The following is a 19,676-nucleotide window of genomic DNA, read 5'->3' as shown; positions in this document are numbered from 1 at the left end:
AACTGGTGCATTAGAATCTTTACTTCTAGATGAAGGTTTATGAGAAAGAGAACCCCTAGTTCTACAAGGAGGAGTAGAACTCACTGGAGGTAAAGAAGCACCCCGTACAGATGAAGATCCTAAACTACGTAATCTTCCCCCTCTTGTGCTTCTAACAGGAACAAGAGGAAGTTTATCAACAATGGGGACTCCTCGAGGATTAGGGTTCGAAGAAGACATGGTTGTACGAGGAAGAAGAAAACAAGAATGAATATTCTAAGATGGGTAACTTTTTATGAAAAAGACAAAGGCAAAAGCTATATTTATACTCAGGAGCAACCGTCAAAGGGAAAGGTATAATGATGGAAACTATCGCTTCGTAATTAATGAAGCCGCAACAAAGCCCTAAAAGATGCTGAAGAGTTGCAGATCTAATCAGAGAATGCCACGTGTCACAAGCATTAAATGAAGTGACACATGAAGCGTCGGTTCCAGAGAAGGTATAATGGCGGCAAAAATTCCAGCTTTAATGAGATCAACTTCCCAAATATTCTATTGCTGAATAAATAGCAAGTGGCGGGACTATCTGTATTGGGAAAAATTAAATTAATTATGTGCTGACATGGATTGACACGTGGACCAGTAAAGGAATGACAGTTAGCGAAGAATAGTTGAAGAGGCATTAACTTTAAACAGGCACGGGCAAAGATCCAAGAAAACCAGAACGGATAAGTGATCGAACCTCTTGAAATTCTGAAGAGGCATCAGAAGAATGAATCTAAATAGCAAAAGGGATATAGATACGTGTTATCGGTAATTAATAGGCATTAATTACGGAAAACGTTACAGAATCTATATTGAAACAATTACGATTGCCAATTATAATGTTACATTAAATGCCATTAATTGTCCATAATGACTCCATTATGAAAGGAGAAAAACGTATTACTTAGAAATAGCTATAAAAGGTGAGGAATGAACATTTGTAACGACACGAAATACTATTAGAATACACTGATTTACTTTGCTTTCTTCTACTTATTTTGCAATCAGTAAAGTCAATTTCTTTTATTTGTTCTACATTTGATTATCAGTAACCCGAGTTCTTCTAAAAATAAGCTTTGATCGATATTCCTATTTTTTGGTTAAACATAAATTCCTTAAGGAAACAGTGTGAATTCAGTGGACTCGGATTAACTTCTGTTTCATTTATATTTCTGTTTATATATTATTTTATTTTCTTCAAAAAAAAATTTACAAAGAGTTCTAAAGGTAAGATCAAAGTATATCGCGTCCATGACCTGTTGCATAAGTTCTGCAAGGAGAAAGCAAAGGAAAAGAATCTTCTCTTATTGATTAAACATATTCCAATTAATAGTACTCTTTTGGTTTAATAAATTAAATGGTCAAGTTATATTGACAATTACTCTTATAATTTTACTAATATCTCTATATATTCGCTGGGAGCAAAATGCCAATTCTTTTCGACGCATGTCCATATATGGTGAAGGGTATCGTATTGGAGAATGGAGCTCGTACTGGTCACATATTGGCTCCATAATTTTGCATAAGGGTATCGTATTGGAGGATGCCTTTCCTTACCTTGAACGCTTGGTTTTGCATCACTGGATCGATCTTGAGTAGATCCCTTCTTGTTTCTAAGACATCTGTTGTCTAAAGTCAATTGAGGTAAGCTATTGCAGCAAATATGTCGTCAAGTCAGCAAGGATATATGGGAAACACAAGTTGAAGATTGTCAGAATTCTGGTTTCGAGATGTTTATAGGAGACGAAAATCCCAATTCAGATTCAGGTCTCATTTTAAAACTCTGTTAAATCAATTCTCCAATTTCTCGGACGTGCCTTTTGCTAATTATATACTCCATCCGTTCCAATTTATGTGAACTGTTTGACTGAGCACGAAATTTAAGAAAAAAATAAAGACTTTTAAAATTTGCAGTTCTCAACAAGTCAAAATATTTGTATGGCTATAATTCTTTTGAAACTTGTGGTGGTAAACATGCCAGAGTATTTGTGTGGTTATCAAAACTTTTCATTAAGCATAGAATCGAAAGTTTAAGCTAAACTATTTCCAAATTTACAAAGAAGATTATTTTTTTTGGAACGGACCAAAAAGGAAATATGTTCACATAAACCAGAATAGGGGAGTATCTTTTATTTGACACCTTGGTTAAATAAAAACAATTCCAGATGATTGCTTATGCAAATGATTAATATAGCAAGGCCGAGGGGCTGGTAGCTAGAAGCTGGAATCTTACGTATTTACTTATCTAGACTAACATTTTTGGCATACGTATATTGAATAGTAGTAATGCTATCTATCTTTTCTGACGACATGACCTTTGATAGGAAGGTGCTGAGGTCAAGCATTAGGGTTGTAGGTTAGGAGATAGTCAAGTCCAGGGGTGAGATTAGTTTGATAGGGGTAGTCTTAGAAGGGGTTTATGTTGTGTTCTCCCTGTCCTCACGTTTTCATAGCGTCGGGCTTATTTTTCTGGTTTTGTTATTACATTTCAACTATTTTCTAGTTCTTATGATGCTAATATTATCTCTTTGGTCAGAATAGGGGAGTATCTTTTATTTGACACCTTGGTTAAATAAAAACAATTCCAGATGATTGCTTATGCAAATGATTAATATAGCAAGGCCGAGGGGCTGGTAGCTAGAAGCTGGAATCTTACGTATTTACTTATCTAGACTAACATTTTTGGCATACGTATATTGAATAGTAGTAATGCTATCTATCTTTTCTGACGACATGACCTTTGATAGGAAGGTGCAGAGGTCAAGAATTAGGGTTGTAGGTTAGGAGATAGTCAAGTCCAGGGGTGAGATTAGTTTGATAGGGGTAGTCTTAGAAGGGGTTTATGTTGTGTTCTCCCTGTCCTCACGTTTTCATAGCGTCGGGCTTATTTTTCTGGTTTTGTTATTACATTTCAACTATATTGCCCCCCCCCCCCCTCTTCTCGCCTTTTTCATCTTCTTGAGCCGAGGGTTTTTTGGAAACAACCTTTCTATTCTTTCGGGGTAGGGGTAAGGTCTGCATACACACTATCCTTCTCATACCCCACTTGTAGGATTTTATTGGGTCTGGGTCGTTGTTGTTGTGGCTATCTATCTTTATAAAAAATGATTACTTTAACTCTGGAAATGACTCATCTAAACCAGTTAGTCTTTGTGAACGCAAACGCTTAACTAGGAACTGCCCTTCTGATAACTATTCTTTGTTCAAGACGAAAAGTATATGAGTTGATTGAAATGACTATTATATGCTGGACGATCAATAATAAGGCATGTCTTTTTTATGAACTAAACTATCTACAGCAAAATTAGTTGTCATTTTTTTTTGTTGGAATGAAATTTTTTTATTCTATCACCGGAACAAGTACAATGAAGAAAAGCAAAACATCTCTAACACCTGACTATATATAAATCTGTACTTACTCGTCTAAGCACAAGTAAGTCTGATTGTATCCTATACTGTGCATATAGTATTTCTATCTTCTATTTAGCTATATACTTCTTCTATCCTTGTTCTGCTTCCTTTTGTTGATTATCTCCATCACACGAACTCTGCATTCCTTTTTTATCTGGTCACATAACTTGCTAGGCCTAGGCACAGAACTTTGCCATAAAGCTTTGTTTCTCCCCTTCCATATGTGGTAGCTCAATGCAGCCAGTACAGCATAGGAGAACTCCCTTCTAAATTTGTTTCCCATTTTCCTACCAATTCTTTTCCATAGATGCTGCCCTTCATAGTTTGTTATTTTTATCTTCAGCCACTGAAGAACTTCATTAATACACAGCTTAGAGAAGTGACACTCATAGAACAGGTGCTCTATTGATTCTGGGGCATTTCCACATAATACACATAGGCCATCTAAGTTGATCCCTCTTTTAGCCAGCCTATCTTTGGTTAGCAGCTTCCTTTGCATCATCAGCCAGCAAATGAAGCTATGTTTTGGAATATTTTACATATTCCAAACCCATCTCCCCCAATGGCAAGTATCCAGATTTCCTCTCAGCCATGAGTTCCCTTTCATAATTGTATATCTACCTGTTTGCATTTGCCATCCTCCCTGGTTATATCCCCCTGCAAGCTTGTCTCTTATATGGCAAATTTTCTTCCAATACCAACTACTATCCTGGGGTACACTATAGCCACCAATCAGTATTCTTTAAGTATATATGATTGATCCATTTTACCCACAGAGAATAAGCTTTTGTTGATATATCCCAAACATACTTCCCTATTGCAGCTTCATTCCAGACTATACAATCTTTTATTCATATCTCTCCCTCTTGCCTGGGCCTACAAACAAGATCCTAGACCACTAATGGTCTTCTGTTTGTCTCATCTTTGCCATTCCATAGATAATTCCGACAGATTGATGTAATTCTTTTGAGCACTGCTTTGGGAAGTAGAAAGATCGATGCCCAGTACGTGTGGAGATGCATCAACACTGCATTAATCATTTGCACTCTTCCAGCATAAGACAAATGCTTTGAACCCCAACTCCTTATTCTTGTTATTATTTTATCTACTAGTACTTGACAATCCATTTTCGATAGCTTTTTCAATGAAATTGGGACCCCTAAGTATTTGAAAGGAAGGCTGCCTTTACTATATCTAGTTATTTCATATAGATTCTCTATCTCCTGAGTCTCCATGTTAACAGTATATATGTTCGATTTCCCTGCATTAGTTGTTAGCCCTGAAGAATTGGAGAATATTGGCAGTCCCCTTAATATCAGCATAATAGATTGGTATTCACCTTTGCAAAACAGTAGCACATCATCTGCAAAGCATGAATGATTAAGCTGCAAGCTTTTGCATTTTGTATGATAGCCAAAACTTTTCTGTTGAGCCACTAACTTCATAATGCTTGTAAAGTACTCCATGCATTCAAACAATAAAGAGGAGATTGGATCCCCTTGTCTTAAGCCTCTCTTCCTCTTATGCCCCCATATAGCCCTCCATTAATTGCCATAGTATATTGGGTAGTTGAGATACATTCCATGATCCACCTTATGAACTTCATAGGGAAATTTAGAGCATGTAATATTTTCTCTACAACTTCCCACTCTATGGAATCATACGTCTTCTTGAGGTCTATTTTTATCAAGCAACTCCTAGTCGTTGCTTTCCTGTTATATAGTCTGACAAGATCTTGACATATCAATATATTCTGCATAATTGTTCGACCAGCTACAAAGGCACTCTGGTATTCAGAGATAATGCTCGGCATGATGGTTTTAAGTCTATTGCATTACATTTTTAGATGATCTTGTATATTGTGTTGCAGCAGGCTATTGGTCTATAATCCCCAACTGCTTCTGCATGGCTACTTTTAGGGATCATTGTAATAACTATGTTATTTATTAACTTCAGCATCTTCCCTGATCTAAAGGACTCAAATACTCCCTCCTCAAGGTCAGTTTTTATAATGTCCCAACTGTCTTTGAAGAATTTGCTACCATATACATCAGGACCCGGGACTTTTTCTCCATCAATTTGCCAGGGAGCTTGTTTGATCTCCTTCTCAGTAAAATCTTCATTTAACATGTTTCGTTGTTCCTCTGTTATTACTGGTCCCTTCCTCAACAAATTACTACAAATATAAGTCCTATATTCTTTTGTAGTTCCCAGAAGTTCTGTGTAAAACTCCACAAATGCCCATGCTATTTCCTCCATAGAAGTGACCATGATACCTTTAGAATCTTTCACTGAAAATATTTTGTTGGCATTTCTTCTGGCTTTCATAAAGCTATGAAAGTATCTGGTATTTTGATCTCCTTGCTTCAGCCACAACACTTTGATTTTTTGCCTTAAGAACTGATCCATTGCTTGTTTTACTCTCCTATATTTGTTTCCCAACTCCTGCTCCTTTGTGACTAACTTCTGGTTAGATGGAATTTGTTGGATCTGTTTTTGACATTGCTCTAATTCTTCCTTAGCCTGTTCTGCTTGTAATTCAATATCACTGAACTTCTTTTTATTCAATTGCTGAAGCATTTTTTTAAGCCTATTAAGCTTCCCCACTAATTGATACATTTTTGTTCCTCTGATTCCATTCTTCCAGCTAGCTTCCACTTTTTGCTTGAATTTCGGATCCATACTACACATGTTGAAATATTTGAAAGGCCTGCTGCTTCTCTGATTTCCATTCCCCCAATTAATTATTGCTGGACTGTGATCAAACAATCCTTCAGTCATATAGTGAACCACTGAAGCTGGCAGCTGTGTCATCCATTCCATGTTTACCAATACTTTGTCAATTCTACTCATTACTCTATCATCTTCACTTTGCTTATTATTCCATGTGTAGAAAGCCCCAGTTGATTTCAGCTCTTGAAAGCAGCATGTATCAACCCATTGCCTAAAATCTCTAATTTCAGCCATTGTCACTGGGCTTCCTATCCTATCTTCCTTGTTCAGAACACTATTAAAATCCCCTATCACAGCCCATGGGCCTTGAGTATGATTGTAAATATCAACTATCTCCTTCCATAGATTTCTCCTAGGAGCCATATCATTATATGCATATATCATAGTTACATATATCATCTTCCCAGTACCTTTGTGCCTCACTTCACAATGTATTAACTGATCTATCGTTCTCAAAATATCTACTTCATATAGCATTGGTTTCCACATCAACCATATTCTCCCCCGTGGGTATTTTGCTAAATTCGTTGTAAACGACCATCCATCACATAGATTAAGAGAAGTTCTATGAGCTTTGGCTCTCTTAATCTTGGTTTCTAGGAGCCCAAACAAGCCAGCACCATTGTTATGCATAAACAGATGAATATTTCTCTGTTTATCTAGCTTATAAGTCCCTTAACATTCCAAAATCCGATCTTATCCATTTGGTAGGGGGTTCTCCCCACCCATCCCATGTTCTGGGCCAACCACATCATGTTCTCCCTCAGGGACAGTAGCACTGATTGCCCCCTGACTTTGTACTACTATATTTTTGTCTAGTATAGCAAAAGCATTCTTGGTAGGGATTGCTTTGTCTTGCACATTCTTTGCCTGAACTGCATTGCCTTCATTTGTTTCTTTCCTTATCACCCTTGCTCTATTTTCTCCCTTGTTATACCCTCCTTCTTTGGATGTCCCATCTCCTGCTTGCTTCTTCTTTTCAATCTGCTTCCCCCTCAATTCTGCTTCTTCTTTGTGCAGTTTCCTACAATCTTGCAGTTCATGTCCAAAGTTTTTACACTTTGGACATAATGTTTGTCTCCATTCATAATATACTTCTTGTTTCACTATTTTCCCATCTCATTCTCAAACATGACTTGTGTTGGGTAAATTTTATTTATTGACACTTCAACCAGTACCCTAACAAATGCAAGTTGCTCCTTATTAGTTGTTGCTCTATCAGCCTTTAATGGCTTCCCTATCATCCCTGATATTTTGGTGAGAGAATTCTTCCCCCAATAGCAAGTTGCTCATTGAGCTGTTTCTGCAAGGTTAGAACTAAATTTTGTAAGTCGGAATTAACTATGTTACCTGGTTCGCCATCGTGAGACTCGCTTGGAGTTCCACCCGTGCCTGAGTTAACGAGCCCAGAACGTGAGTTTTCCAAAGTATTCTGATTCGGAGTTGGTGTTGGTGGTGCAATTGGCAATTGACTGGTAAAAGCTTGAAGAGCATTACTGATTTGCTGAGCAATGAGATTTTTTAAGGCATCATCGAGTGCTTGTTCATTCGCAACTCCAGCATTTTGATTTGCCTCGAATCCATTTTGATTTGCAACTCCATTATTTGTTTTAGAGCCATCTGGAGTTCCTTCTCGTGACTGACGTTGTAAATCACGCGGTGATAGAAGTGGGGTCCTGTCATCCGCATCATTCTCCTGATGTTGAGGATTTTGTTGGTTGTTGTCGTTGTTATTCGACATGGTAAGTTTTTTGATGAAAGAATTGATTAAGAAAGTAAACGATTATCAGATTCCCGGTAACAGAACCAATTTGTTTAACCAAACATAGGGATTTTGATCAAAGCTTTATTTTAGAAGAACTCGGGTTACTGATAATCAAAAATAGAATGAATAAAATAAACTGACTTTAATAATAGTTAGATGAACAGAAGAAAGCGAAGTAAATCAGTATATTTCGATGATATTTTGTGTCATTAAAAATGATCAATCTTCTACTTTTATAGCTATTTCTAGGTAATACGTTTCGTTTCTACCATAATTGAGCCATTATTATCGATTAATGGCATTTAATGACATTTAATGTAACGTTACAATCAGCATTCATATTTGATTCAATACAGATTCCTTAACATTTTCCATATTTAATGCCCAATAGTACGTATCTATACCTTATTTATTATCAGATTCATTCCCCTCCATCATAAAGAGGTTCGAGTACCTATCCTCCTTGCCTTTTATTTAAACGTCTACTCGCGCCTGTTGAAGCTCGTGTCTCTTTGATTATTCTTCATCACTTATCCTTCTTTAACTGGTCCACGTATCATGACGTGTCATCTTATAATGAAGTCCATATATAAACTTAATTTTTCCCAATACACTTTTATCTTCCCCTTTTCTTTAAAAAACCTTAAGGTCTTCCATCCATTTAAGGTTTCTGTCAGAAACAGTTTGAGTCCTTTTTTCTTTCTTTTGGTTTATGGCTAAGTTACTACTTTTAAATTATTCAGAGCATTTTCGTTTTCCATCATTTCATATTTTTTTCTATTTTATTTTTAGTATTAATTATTCTTGAACACTACAAATACCTCAATTATAGGGTAATATTATGATTATTCAAATACCTATAAAATATAAATAAGAGTAAAATAATCAGAAGTACCTCCTAATTATTATTTTCCTAAGAGGTGTGTAAAACAAAAATACAACAGAGAGGGAGGGAGTATAGTTTTATGAACCGTCTTTATTAATATTTCTAGACTTTTGCTTTCTCCTTTTAATGGATACTCTTCTATATGTGAACTTGATGGTTGATTATAAATGTATTTGAACACTTTTAGTTACTGTTTTCTTGCATGGTTATTCAGATCTATTGATTTTTGTAATCTTCTTTTTCTTTTTTCTTTTTTCTTTTTTTTTGGGGGGGGGGGGGGGGTGTAGATGGGGGGGGGGGCATGTGATTTGAAAATTTTGCGTCAATGTTATAGAACTATTTTCAATAGTGAAAGATGACTTTAGTGTTTGTCCTCTTGAAGTTTTACATCTTTATTAATGTTATTAGTTTCTGGATACGTGTGTTACCTTTTTGCAAGTTGGTATTTGGTGATTAAAAAAATTAAATATTTTATTATATAAAATTATGAAGGAATCACAACATCAGTAAAGCAGATATACTATTGCCTTTATGGTGGGTGGTAACGGAAAAATTGAAATTTTAAAAAAAAAAAGCCTTTTTGGAGAGGGGGCGGGATGGATTGGTGAGGGCGAGGAAGGTTGAGAAAGAGTTTTGGAAAATGTTTTCCTTTTTCATAAGGAAAACATTTTCCTCCAATTGGAAGAAAATGAGTTCATAAGAAAAATGTTTTCCAAAACATTTAAGTCAACCAAACACGAGAAAATTGGAAAACATTTACCAAACACACCCTAAATAGCCCTTCATTTGAAATCTTATGCATGGTCTTTAAATATCAATCTGTTGCCTAACAGATTTGCAATATAGAGCCAAAATGCAATTTTTTTGTCATTTATTTTTCAGGTATTTTCCTACTCTAACCCTGATCCTCGCAAAACACCTAAGAAAAGTGCTTAATTCAGCATATCGTATAGGCATCGAGCTGATGCTATATATCAAGTGAAAAAGACAAACTAAATAATGCAACAAAAGTTAAGTTTGAGCCTAAACAAACTTACCCAAACAACTGTAAAATTACATAGATTGCCTTAAACAAAATCCTAATTTAATCCAACTCCATGGATCTCAAATCAGCATACAATATTTGATCTCTTTAATACTATAGATCTTTGGCTCCTCTAACTAATATATTGACACAGTGGCTCTTCATTTGCTCTAACGTTATGGGTCTTTGAATTTAATGTACAACAGATAAGCATACTTACATCTAGAAGAGTATGAAAATGACAAAGAAGTGGAAGAGTTTCAATTACATTATTAGATGAACTTTTGGTTGGGAATACAAAAAGAGTTCACCCGTTACAAGGGACATCTCATGCGTTATACATTGTATTTTATGTTTTCGTTAATTATTTCATATGAGATATTTTACTTTTTGGTACAAAAAATATTACAAGAATGGTGTTTATATGAAGGGCAAAAAGGTTATTCAATTTTTAATGGTCAATATGATAATTTAACTTTGCCATACTAAAGCTTCCCAGTTTTAGTATAACTAATAGTAATAATAATAGTAATAATAATAATTTGCGCGCGTGCCCCATTTTAACTTATGCATACAAAATTTTAAAAATTACATTAGACGATTTGTTTGAGTTACAAAATTAAAATATGTGAATTTTCTTAACTGATAAATTATATATCTATTTTCTTGTTATAATGAACTTATTTGCGCATATAATATTATCTTCATACTTATAATATAGTATGATATGATATGATATGAGAGCGTGAATTACTATAAACTTGTCGTTGCACATGATAACAAAAGGAATCTCGTACCACATGTATTTCCATAGGAAGAAGTAATTTTGGCACTCGAGAAGTACTTGCTGGTTACAACAATTGAAGTAAAACGAAATCTGCTAACTCATGCTCCCTCCGTCTCAAATTATTTGTCATGATTTTTAAAAATAGTTATCTCAAATTAGCTATATAGAGGGGTGGTCCGTTCATAAAGCAGGTAAAATATCTGGTTTAGGCCCTATATTTGTGGAGGCCTCATTTTTTTTTACACCTAATAGGCTATATATAAATTTAAAAAAAAAAGTTATGTGAAGTGAAAAAGTTTGATTTCTTTATTTAACAAATATAGAGACGAAGGATTTGCAACTGCTTTGATTTCTGCCAAGGAAATTGCATTTGAAATTAATATCAAACCCGAATTTTATAAGAAATATATAAAAGGATGAAACAATTTGAGGAAAATGTTACTAGTGAAATATCAAAATCTCTCGAAGAGTTCTTTAGAGTTGATTACTTTTTATAAATACTTCCTCTGGTCCATAATAAATGATTTTTTTAACTTTTGTTGTGCCCCTTAAGAAAATATTGACTCCTAGAACAAAAATATATTTTGACTAAATTATTCTTAATTAAAATTTATATGTTGTTAACTTGGCACATAGAGATATGTAAATAAGGGCAAATTTTGCAAAAATAAAGTCAGTTCCTTCTCGATTATATAAAATGATACTTATTTTGGACCAAAATAAAAGCCAAAAAAGTCACTTATTATGGACCGGAGAGAGTAGTAGACAATGTTATTTTTTCACTTTAAAATAAATTTGAACAATAAGATGCATATGAAAATATTTTTGGTTTTCTATTCAGCGGTAAAAACTGAGATTACTAGATGATGAAATTTGAAAAAATATTGCCTTCATCTTGAATGCTCCTTAAATCATAATAATCAACCCGATATTGATTGTATATATTTATTTTTCTAGATTAGAAATATTTTTAAAAATAGTACAATTAGAATATAACACTTTAATTGATATACTCAATCAAATAAAAAAATTCGATTATTTTCCAAATGCCTATATTACTTATAGAATAATGTTAATAACTCCTATTACCGTTGCTTCAGCGGGAAAACTATTTCAAAATTAAAATTGATAAAATTTTATCTAAAATTAACAATGTCAAAGATATTAAAGGAATTAGCTATATTGTCAATTGAGAAAGAATTATTAGGAGAAATTGATTATAAAATATTAATAATAACTTTGCATCTGAAAAAGTTAAAAAAAATAGACTTCAAACAAAATAAAATATTTTTTATTAATAAAAAAGTAAATTAGGCTTTAGGCCACGAAATTAGTCGGATCGCCCTATGTATAGTTAGTCACAAATCTGCCGAGAACAAAATATAACATAAGATTAGTCAGGTATTCTACATTTAATAACATTTTTATAATGGTGGAAAATGGGAAAAGGCGTTGGGGTTTTTGGAGTGGTTGTTTAAATAATGAAATAGGAAAAGTAGTTTTTGGCCTCAGAGAAAGGTGCGTTTGGAAAATCAAAAGGTTCTTTGGTAGGGGTGGTTTAATTGTCATAATCCTTATTCTGAGTTGCTCTCTTCTTCTTCTTACTTCATCATACTGTCTGAGAAAAAATGCCTTCAAACGAATATCTGTCTTCAAAGAATCGTCTTTTTGAACGTTTGCAACAACCTGACAATAGTTTATTCTACCCTGAAACTTTTATATATGGAGTCCAATTCTTTATACATGAATTCAAATTCCTCGTTGCAGAAGAGCGAGACGATGGCCTTGACAAATTTCAGCGTTGTGCTACACAATTAATTGGCAAAGCATATGAGGTAGAATACATAGTTGATGCTTTCATAAGCAAAGAAGGTCCTCTCTGGTGCCTTGAGCGTTGGCTTTTGGATATCATAGAGGAGATTGCTCATATCAGAAATGAGGTAGCAGAGATTCAAGGGAAAAAAATAGTTGAGGAAGCAAGGAACAATACCGGCAAAACTCAAACTCCGTCAAGTTTGGCAAGGTCTACAATCATGAATGATGAAGTTGTGGGTTTTAAGGATGTCATAGAAAAATTAAGAGACAAGCTAATAAGAGGAACCAAAGGGCGAGATGTTATCTCGATAACCGGCATGCCAGGTCTAGGAAAGACGACTCTAGCTCGCAGACTCTACTCTGACAAGTTAGTTGTTTCTCACTTTGACATCCGTGCACAGTGTTGTGTGTCTCAAGTATATTCACGTAAGAACTTGTTACTGGAGATTCTACATGATGCTATCGGTAAAGACTTTGAATGTGGAGGAAAACGTGGTGATCAATTAGCTGATGAGCTACGCAAAGCTTTATACTCCAAAAGATATCTCATCCTTGTTGATGATGTGTGGGAAGCTAGTGCGTGGGATGATATAATAGGATGTTTTCGAGATGCCAATAATGGAAGTAGAATCATTCTAACAACTCGAAATTATGAAGTTGCAAATTACGCTAGATTTCAAAGTGATCCCCTTCCACTTCGTATGTTTAATGATGAAGAAAGTTGGACGTTACTCAGGAAAATCGTGTTTGGAGAAGAAAAATCCCCTCCTCTCCTAATGAACATTGGGCAACAAATAGCAAAAAAGTGTGGCCAGCTACCTCTTTCAATTGTCTTGGTGGCTGGTATTCTGGCAGAGACGGAGAAGAAAGAAGAATGTTGGGAACAAGTGGCCAAAAATCTAAGTCCCTACATTCACAGTAACTCAAGGGCCACTATAGAACATAGTTATCAAAATTTACCCTATCATTTAAGGTCTAGCTTTCTTTACTTTGGAGCATTTTTAGAGGACCGTGTGATAAAAGTTTCAAAGTTAATAAAGTTATGGATCTCGGAAGGATTTATAAAAGGTTGCGAAGGCAAGAGTATAGAGGATATAGCTGATGGTCATTTAGAGAATCTTATTAGAAGAAATCTAGTGATGGGAACTAAGAAGAGTTTTGGAGGTAAGACCAAAGCATGTTACATTCATGACCTATTGCATGATTTCTGTAAGGAGAAAGCAAAAGAAGAGAATCTTCTGCTGTGCATAAACCGGTAATATACGAATTAGCATTAATCTTTCAGTTCAATTAATTAAGTAGTCAAGTTATATTGACAATTAATCTTGTAATTTTACTAATTTCAATATTTGCAGGGATCAACATACCAATCCTTCTTACCTTGTTTGCTATGACAAGCAACTTGCTCATCGCACGTTCGTTTATGGTGACGGGTATCGTATTGGAGATTGGAGCTCGTGTTTGCCATATGTTGGCTCTATAATTTTGCATAGCTATGCATTTCCCATTTTCTCCCACAATTTTCACAACTTCAAGCTTTTAAAAGTGTTAGATTTGGAGTCCATAATAATTGATTCTCTCCCAGTTAATCTAGTTTACTTGAGGTATTTTGCTGCACGAACTCAAGTGTCGTCACTTTCATCATTCATAGTCAACCGTTGGAACCTTGAAACTCTGATTTTACGGGGTAGTCTTTATAAACATATGTCACTACCCGTTGCACTCTGGGAGATGGTTAAATTGAGATATCTGAATATTACAAGAGCAACTTCATTATAGAAACTGCAGAAGAATCACTTGAGAACTCCAAAAAACTTTATGATTTGAAAACTCTTTCCACTCCATACTTTTCTTGTATTCAGGATGCAGAATTGATTATGAGAAGAACACCTAATCTTCGGGGGCTGAGATGTGAAGTCGATGGTGTTGACAACTTTCCGTACTATGTATTGAAGTTTCCAACATGGATTGGAATTCTGAAGATTTTTTGCAGATTCTTATCTTTAGCTAAAACCATAACTTTATCTAAGCAATTTTCTTCATGTAGGCTTTTTACTTCAATTAGTTTTAACAATTAAGTCGGGGGCTATTGACTTAATTGATTTCTTTTTTCTTTTATAGATGATGATAATAATGATGATGATAATGGTGGCGGCGGTGTTGGTGATGATTGTGACCGATACTGAGTTAAAACAAAATTCAGAAAACTGTTAGAAGAATAAAAAAAAATATCAAATAGTAAAGAATCAGAAATATTCCGAGTCCACGATTTTCTTGTGCGTCCTTAAGGAATTTTAACCCCCTCACACGTTGCCAAGGTAATGGATTAAATCCTCCCAGGATAAAACGGAATAAACCTTCCTGCAACTGTGGCAATACAAACTGCAGGATACCAATAAACTCAAAGAACGGAGCAAAATCACACTTACGAATTTGAGAGAGAGAGACTGCGAATTAGGATGCAGTATATTCAGAAAGAAAGAAGTTGTAGAGTCTTTTTCGTATCTGGAAGATGCAGCCTTGCCTCATAATTTATAAACAAATATCAGAAGAGGTGTCTGGAAAGGTGTCTTTTCAGAAAATACGCGGCCAGAGAGCTTCTCTGAATCTGACTGCCGCGATTCTACCGCGGCAGAACCGCGGCCAGTGAGGCCTTCTGAACCTGACTGCCGCGATTCCACCGCGGTCGCGGCAGAACCGCGGCCAGTGAGGCCCTCTGAATGTTCAGCAGTGATTTGGCATTTAATTAATTATTAAATAATTAAATAAATTTTGTCCAAAAATAATCTTATCGATCGATTGACAAATCCGAAGCCGAAGCCGAAGCCGAGCCGAGCGAGCGACGACGGCGCGAGGGTTCATTCTCTTCAACTCCTTTTAAGAGCTTTAAGAAGTGAATCTATATATAAGCACATAAATGTGATTGTCCCTCACCAATGAGGGACAAAGTGCAAGACAAAAGTTCACTTCTTCAAATTTTCATTTTCCCTCCATTTTATTTCCCTCCATTTCCAATTCACACTTCTTCTCTTTTAAAGCCCAATGGCTTAAAGTCCAACAATTATGATGGAGACGCTGATAATAATGATGATAATAGTAGTGGTGGTGATGATGGAGATGCCGATAATAATGATGATGATAGTGGCGGCGGCAGCGGCGGTGGTGGTGATGATGGAGATGCCGATATGATGATGATGATAGTGGTGGTGGTGATGATGATGGAGATGCCGATAATAATGATGATGATAATAGTAATAAATAGTAATAGTAATGATGATGATGATAATAATGATACTAACAAGGAGAAGGAGGAGGATGAGTATTTAGCCAAGGCAATTTGGAAGATCATGAGCTTTTATAGTTAGTATGTTTTTATTTTTATTTTTTTTTAAAACCTTAATTAAAGTTTTTGAACGTAAAAACAGTTGAATATTTTTTCTTTTCTTTAATTTGGTATATGGCTAAGTTGTTATTTCTGTTTAATGTTTACTACAATGTCTATTACTAAATAAACAGTGTAAAAATGTCCATTAGTTGGAACCAACATCGTATTTTGGTATGGGATTTCGAGATAAAAATCCTTATACAGTTGCTAGATTTCTCAGTATATGTAAAAGGTTTGGACAGAAGTTATTGTTTTATCGAAAATCCGTACTCGACAATGTAGATTCGCCCCTATCAAACAACTGTTATTCATACCTATGAAGCGAATATTTTCCTATGAAGCAATAATACCTCACTTTGCATTGCTGTCGATAGCTTTTAAGAACACTGAAGAAATCTTGGGCTTAATAAACCACGGAGAAATTTAAAAATAGTCAGATTTATAAGTGGTCATTCAAAAATAGTCACAGTTTCAAAAGTAATTAAAATTTAGTCACTTTTCATGTAAAGATAAATATAAACGAAAACACTGTCCAAAATCCGGAAAATACTCCAGTATATTATACTGGAGTATACTAATTCCAGTATAATATACTGAACTTCCAGTACAATATACTAGAGTTGCAGTATAACATACCGGTCCAGCATAATATGCTGGAAGTTCATACACAGGTGCTCCAATCTCCGGTATATTATGCTGGAACTCTCCGCGTGTTGGAGTTCCAGCATAATATGCTGGAAGTTCATACACAGGTGCACCGATCTCCAGTAAATTATACTGGAACTTTCCGTATTGCAGCAAAATAGTGGCTATTTTCCAACCACTTTGCAAACACTGACTATTTTTGAATGATCAGTCCGAAAACTGGCTAGCCCGTGCTATTTTAACCAGTTATAAACGTTTGTAAATACCTTGAGAGAAACATAAACATGGCACATCAAAAAGGGCTTTCCAGCCCACAAGGATTGACTGAGTTGGCTGGGGTGAATGGTTTTTCAGATGTAGGGGTGGCAAAATGGTTCAAAGAAAACAGTTAACCACCCATATTATACACTAAAAATGAGTTGGATAATGAACTTTTTTAAAACGGGTCAAATATGGATAAGAACCATATTATCCATTTAGAAAATAGATAATCAATGAGTAACCAATGGGTCTAACTTTTACATTTGTAAAGCCTCAAATTAGGGGTTCCTTAAGTTAGGGAGACTAAAAGTTCTCCTAAATGTGATCATAAACAAGAAGTCATGGATAATATGGGTAACCCATATTATCCGTCGGTTAACCCATTTTTATCCGTATTAAATATGGGTCGAGTCGGAGAATTGATCCATTTTCTCATTATCCGTTTTCGACCCGAACCATATCCGACCCGACCTGCCCGTTTGCCACTCCTATTCAGATGGGAGACCTGAGATCGTATTCTCCTTACCAGCAGGCTCCAGCAGCTTTCACCAGCAGTCTCCTCAATCAGAGCTAGTTGTACCAGGCTTGCCTAGTGCGTTTATATCTCCTGTGTAGTTTGCAAGTTATTGCACAATAAATTAATTATTCAGTTTGCGCCCGAAAAATAGCAGCTATGAGTGGCATTTCACTATTACACATGTAATAATACTTCAATAATACCTACTTTAATTGAAATACTTACTTTAGGGGTGACTGGTGAGTACAGAGTATTAACTTAAATACCTTACTTTTAGTCCAACTTAGAGCAATAAATAGCAGTAGTACAGTGAGTCATTACTATTACTACTGTTATAGAAGCGGCTAAGGAGAGAAGCTTCGGGTCATAGGGGTACTTTGGGAATAAGATTCAGAGAGTTGCTAACTGATTGGATATTGCCGGATAACTACAAAAATCAACTATTTTGGTTTACCACTGAACTGCATGATTACATGTGTCAGACACGTGCTATCCCATTTACCCTTAGCTTTTACACGTCCTTAGAGAACTGAATTATTTGAGTTTGTTGTGTTCATTCTCAAATCAAATTTTCCAAGTTAGATCAAACTCAATGTCTTCTTTATTCATAATACTTTCTTAAGTTCTTCTTCGTTTTCCTTCGTCTTTTTCAGTCTTTCATGTCGAGCTGTTAAATTTATTTCACTATTAGACGGTAAGTTTTTTTTTTTGGGTTTTCCTCTATTTATCGAACCTTTTGTTTGGATCTGCACGTGTTTACTATTCTTGATTTTATTTTCAAAATCCGGACTTATACTAAATTGAAATTATTTAAATTCTGTAAAGTTGTTGTCCTGTGATTTTCTGTTTTCATCATTTGGGGTGGTGTGGAATAGCGATTGGTGGTTTTGGAAAAGGATTTGTATTTATGTGCTTATCTTTTTGAAATGAGGGATACAAACATATTCTCAATGCGAAAATTTGGAATTATTGAAATGCTTTTGTATAAATTTTGGTACGAGGCATGGTTTGGGTAATTAGGAAGCTTTTAGACCTGGTTGACTTTGGCTAACCAAAATGGCTTATCATATGATTTTCCCAAAGGTGGCTTATCTGTATAATACGTGAGATGCATGGTTTAATTAAAGGTAAAATAGATCAAAAGAGAAACTTTTTGTAATGAGTGTAACTTCTGTAATAAAAAGTACTACCCATTGTTACCAAATATAAGCTACTTCAAACATTAGCTAAATGTCTCTACAAATATTGCTGCTATTCAGTACCAATATAACCATTATAAAAGTATTGTTAAGGGTTATTCCTTGTTAAATCTGCTATCGAATAAAAAGAACTAAAGTTTTCACAAGTCAAATTGTGTTGCCTAAACTAAAAATAATATTTTAACATATCATAGTAGTAAGATCAGGAAATGTTTTTGATATCCCAACTCCAGAGTCAGATTCATCGTCACGCTATATACAATAGGGGCCTGCCCACCGATTATAGCTCGATGGTGGTGCAAATACTATAATATTGTGTATATATATATATATATATATATATATATATATATATATATATATATATATATATATATATTCTCTTTATTCATAAAATTTTTCATGCTTGTAGGCATATTCTCATGCTTCCCCCTTTAGGCAAAAGAAATGAAACTAACACAATTGATTCTACTCGCAAGGCTTGGCAGAGATGAAAGAATTGGTTAGCATTGTAGTTGACAATCAAATTATGGCAGTCAAACCTCATAAATATATCTCATCAGTTTCTTTCAAAATGCTTTCTAAGAACTCAGTGAAATAATTGTGCTCTTCTAGCTCGCATTTGAATTTGATGGTAACCTGTTACATTAAATGGTTCATGCATAATGCATAATGCAAACTTCTTTCTGGTTTTAGGGTTAGGTTTGAGTCCATAATTACAGTATGTTACATTTCGCATGTAGCGATCTTGTGTGAAAGTTGGATATCAACGAATTTGTTTGAGCAGATTATATTCTCTTATGTGAATATATCATTGACATGCTTAACTCATATTTATAATAGAGCAGAAGACAATGCGTTGACAAGCTACTAGAGGCAACCTTAGTGCCTACAACAGTAGCAACATGTTTGATGGTTGGTCCAAGATAATGAAAAAGTTGGATGGATAGTGAAAACAGTGAATCATGTTGCTAAATACTCTTAAAATCACATTCTTCTATGTAGACAAAAAGTCCTGACAATATATAATAATGACAGTTAAAAAGCATCCTAGCAAAACTTATTAAGTGTGTGAAGACAAATTCCATGACTATCTAGAGCATTATAAGGGTTTGACCTCAATGCGGTTGGGCCCGGGCAACGCACGGGCTAACCCTCACTAGTAATTAATATCCCGAGAACAAAACATAACATTAGATTAGTCACGTATTCGAAATTTAATAG

At 35.0% G+C, this 19,676-nt stretch overlaps 1 pseudogene; it reads left to right on the top strand.

Annotated features, from left to right (window-relative positions):
* Positions 1–14,523, top strand: part of LOC107796305 (late blight resistance protein R1-A-like) — a 59,902-nt pseudogene extending 45,379 nt beyond the window's left edge.
* Positions 14,524–19,676: the final 5,153 nt, after the last annotated feature.

This window comes from Nicotiana tabacum, chromosome 20, assembly GCF_000715075.1.
Source record: "Nicotiana tabacum cultivar K326 chromosome 20, ASM71507v2, whole genome shotgun sequence".
Taxonomy (NCBI): domain Eukaryota; kingdom Viridiplantae; phylum Streptophyta; class Magnoliopsida; order Solanales; family Solanaceae; genus Nicotiana; species Nicotiana tabacum.
Note: the sequence above shows the minus strand (reverse complement) of the source record. Positions and strands in the feature narration are given on the sequence as shown.